Genomic DNA, 4,671 nt, shown 5'->3' on the forward strand with positions numbered 1-4,671 from the left:
ATCCTGATAGATAAATTGACTTAATATTTTGAATGCACTTTGCTCTGATGTCGATTGTATATTCATTAAGATTAATAAACTGAAAATTAAAATATAAAACGTGGCTTTAATAATTAAAATATCTCAGCAACAATTGAACATCGTTCAACTTTTTTTTGATCGGTTCATGTCTATTTTATTAATGTAACTTTTATCATGACAAATGTTTAGATAAATGTCAGAACTAGGAAGAAAATAATGAGGATGGGAAAGTGAGTATCATTATGAACTAAACATCGAGTTAATGACATTTGGTACAGGAAGTCATTTTGTAGCAAAAAACTAATAATTGTGTGATTATCATTCATTGACAACTAATGTCGGAAGAAAATAAAACTATCTCAAAATGAAATTAAAATAAATATCATTTTGGAGGTCACATGATTTGAAAAACGGAAATTGTCACTTAATGTGACATTTGAGCTGAAGAATCGTTCTTCCCCGCCACCCCCATGTGTAGTCCTTTCAATAATTTAAATTTTAGTATAAGTTGAATTAAATAACAAATGGATGTTCCTCCATTGTTTTCTTGAAAATAAAAATTTAAATAATTAACATGAAATGATATCGCTCTGCAAGGAATAATTTCACAGATAATAAGTGTTTGTATTGAATTTAAATGTCACCATAGCTGTAGGAGTGATTTCCCCTGACAGGGAATGAAGACTGAGGAGATAGGCATAACTCAGACACGTGGAAGATATTTACTCATGCTGCAATCAGTTAATGCAGGCATCATCCCCCGATGCCAATCTAGGAAGGGAGGTCCATGACACACTGTAACGTGTACAGTAAAAAACAGTATTTTTACACACTTTCTGTATTACAATGTCCACATGCAATATGGTTACAGTACTTCCCTCATGATACAGACACCCGATCCTGTAGAACACCTAATCTTGGATGAACATCGCTATGGATCGCCCGAGCTTCCTATTGCTTCATGGTGTTTGACAGGTGCTGTAATCTCCAGGCCATGGGATCTCTGTGCATTTTATTTCCTCACATTACAAAATTAATTGCTGCAGTCCTTTGGGCCTCTCACTCTGCCTTATTCACGATTCTCAAGAGTATGTAATTAGAAACTTTTTAAATGTTCTGAGCAACTTTAAAATAGTAACTATTTCTGACAATCAAACCCTGTCTGTTTCCCTGACATCCGCTGTGGAAGTTAGCTGGGCTCTATTCTGCAGTTGGTGTTTATTCATTCACTGGGACAATTATTCTTTCATTAATGAAAGTCAGGGTTGGTCATTTTTCTGTGTGCCTGCATTCTCTTATCACTATCTGGAATATGATTGTCTGGAATTGCATGCTTATGGACTTGGAGTAGGATTGTACAAAATGTTCTTTTTTAAACTTAAGACTGAAACAGACTGTTCGTCTTATTTATCTCCCCTCCACCATTTTGTGATTTAATTCTAAGGCAGGCTGCTCGGGGCTTCCCTACAGCAGCAAATCAACAAGAATTTCAGCATTAAAATAAAAATCAGCATTCGCTACCATTCGGAAACAGTACCATGCAATATGCTTCCGTCACTGAGACTTAATTCCACACGTAAAGCCGACTATACTGATTTGATCAATGATTACATATTAGATATAAGTAACAATTAGTGTTAAACCTAGTCACTGTAATCTTAAAATGATTATAAATGTCATATTACAATCCGCAACATGTAGAATTGGAGTCTAAAACAATCAGACGTATCTTCATTTGTAAGGCTGAATATGAATCCAATGCTTTCTGTGAACATTCAAATGAGAAGATATCAGATACTTCCTGTCAGTGTTGGATGAGGAATCATTGCTTGGTTTGTGGTTGTGTTGACCTAGAATAAAAGATAACGTTTTCTTTGTAAAATTGGCACTACGAAACAATGATTTAAATTAAAATGTGAATCTCACGATATTTGTTACAAAACCTAAATTAAATTACTGTGTGATTGTTGGACTAACAATGAATTGGTAATCTATTTTAGAACACTGACACATTAAGTGATTCAATATTTCCAAACGGGTTTGCTGTGATATGGTACTAAGCACATATGCCCTTACTTAAAAATTAAAATCATGGCAATTGAAAGAAAGATAAATACACATACCATGCGCTTATTGTAAATTCATGCAAAATACAACTGTGGAATATGTTTAAAGCAGTTTTTCCTATAATGAAAAGATAACTAGAATGATGAGCAGCAGGATGTAATCGTAAAAAAAATATTCAATGTGACTATTCAGCTGCAAGCAGCTCCCCTTCCTTACACACATGTACAACTTCCAACAATTCAAAATTTACTGATAAAGAAAACATACGCATGTAAATTCTTTTTTCTTGTTGACAAATAAGTCACAAATTTGAAATTATTTTAGCTTTAAAATATTTAACTATTACTTTGATCAGAAATACAATAATTCTTCATGTTGAAGAAAAATCAAATCAAATCAAATCAAAATACACATCGATATTCACAATAATTGGGAGAGTGAACACAACAATATCTTTCCATCAGTTAATGTACTGAGCCATAATTCCACTTTATATCCCTTACTGGATTGATCAATTATTAGATATTAACAATAACTAAATTATTAATATGCTATCATTGAACTGAATATTAATGAGAAATCTCATTAATGTTTGAACGAGCAATGTGTCAACATAAACAGTAATTATTAGTGAAATGTCTAAGATATCTCTTCATCGATGAGGCTGAGATTACTTTGATTGTTGAAATGAGTAGCATTCAGATATTTATAATGGTCATTGGCTGGAAATCAATGCTTTTTGGCGTAGACCTGAAAGATTTTGTTATTGTAGTATAGGCAGTAAGAAACTATGATGTGCATCTCACCTTATTGAATATTTTCAAGTTTTCTAACAGGTTCCCGGTCCAATCTTCAGTTTAACATGGGTAATGTTGGGTCAGAACATCAATAACTGCAAACATTTTAAACACATCTCCATCAAAGTTGTTAATCTGATAGTTCAGAACAAATATCAAAAAATTACCTCTGTAAATTTAATTGACTATATTTTTAGTTTGTAGTCAAGTTCGTTATCTACTTATTTCATTCCTATTTCTGACACCAGTGGCTAAATATTGATTAGATGAAATGTCATATGAGATAGACATTAGCTTTCTCTCAAAGATCTGTGCAGCACAGGAATGGGCCATTTGGCCCATAACGTTGTGCTGAACATAATGTAAAAGAAACTCATCCCTTCTGCCTACCCTTGGTCCATATCCTTCCAAATTATCGAAATGAACATTAAAGAGCCTTAATGTATCTGCTTCCATCACCAACCCTGGAAGTTCATTCCAGACACCAATCACTCCCTGTGTACAAAACAAATTGCCCCTTACATGCCCACTGAACTTTCCCTCCTAACCTTAAACACATGTCACATAGTTTTTGACGCTTCAACTCTGGGAAAAACTTTCTGACCGTCAACCCTATCTACGTATCTAATGATTGTACAGACTTCCATCAAGTCTTTCCCCAGTCTCTGCCACTTCACAAAAAAGCAATCTGAATTTTTCTCGCCTCTCCAAATCCAGGCAGCATCCTGATAAACCCCCTCTGTACCCTCTCCAAAGCCTCCATACCCTTCCTGGAACATGGCGAACAAAAGTGAATACAATACTTTAAGTATGCCTTAACCAAAGTGTTAAAATGTTACAACATGACTTCCTGACTCTTGTAACCAGTTCCCTGACCAATAAAGGCAAGCATGCCATTTGATTTCCTAACCACCTAATTACTTGCATGGTCACTTTCAGGGAGCCATGGTCTTGAACGCCAAGATCCCTTTGAATAATAAAGCTGTTAGGGTCCTGCCATTAACTATCTACTTTTTTTTTTAACATTTGAGCTTCCAAAGGGAAACACCTCACACTTGTATGGATTAAACTTCACCTTTAATTATTCTGCCCATATCTGCAATTTATCTTTTTCCTGCTGCATTATTTGACAACACTCTACATTGTCCCCAACTGCACTTAACGTTATATCATCTGCAAATTTATTAACTCACCCAATTAGATTTTAATCCATGTCACTTCTATTTAATTGCATTGCAAACAAAAGGGTTCCAGTACAGATCCCTGAGGAAAAAAAGACAGGAAATGAGGGAAATGCAGAATTCTTGAAGAAATGAGGTTTTTTCAAAGACAGAATAATTCTGATGAATAATCTTCTAAAGTGTGATTTTTTAAAAAATTAACCCAATATTTTAATTCTGAGTTTATTGATCTTAATGAATATCCAGTACAAACTGCTTTGAAAATATTGTATCATTTTAAGTGTTGCGATCTCACATTAAATATTATTTAATTGTTATTTCAATTATCATACGATCATGAGATTAACATTTTTGTTTCATCCATTATTTATTAGAACCAGTATCATAATGAAATATGACATTCTTTTCAGGTCAACACACCTGCAATCAACCAAAGTTCCCTCACCCAACACTCATTCTAACTCTCTCATTCTCTTTCATTTGAATTCTCGTATTAATGGAAGGATCATTAATCAGTCTTATCAATTAAGAGATTGCTAACTATTTTATACATAAATATTTCATATTTTTCCCAACATATTGCACAATTACATTGCAATAAGAGT

General features: G+C 33.8%; 1 long non-coding RNA gene across 1 annotated transcript; it reads right to left on the reverse strand.

The window, feature by feature from the left end:
* Positions 1 to 1,706: 1,706 nt before the first annotated feature.
* Positions 1,707 to 4,103, reverse strand: LOC140456815 (uncharacterized). The gene is made up of 3 exons (XR_011953151.1): positions 4,079 to 4,103; positions 2,145 to 2,205; positions 1,707 to 1,871 (listed from the first exon to the last, which is right to left on the reverse strand). It is a non-coding gene; the product is annotated as an uncharacterized lncRNA (long non-coding RNA).
* Between the last annotated feature and the right edge of the window lie 568 nt (positions 4,104 to 4,671).

This window comes from Chiloscyllium punctatum, chromosome 31 (genome assembly GCF_047496795.1).
Source record: "Chiloscyllium punctatum isolate Juve2018m chromosome 31, sChiPun1.3, whole genome shotgun sequence".
Classification (NCBI taxonomy): Eukaryota; Metazoa; Chordata; class Chondrichthyes; order Orectolobiformes; family Hemiscylliidae; genus Chiloscyllium; species Chiloscyllium punctatum.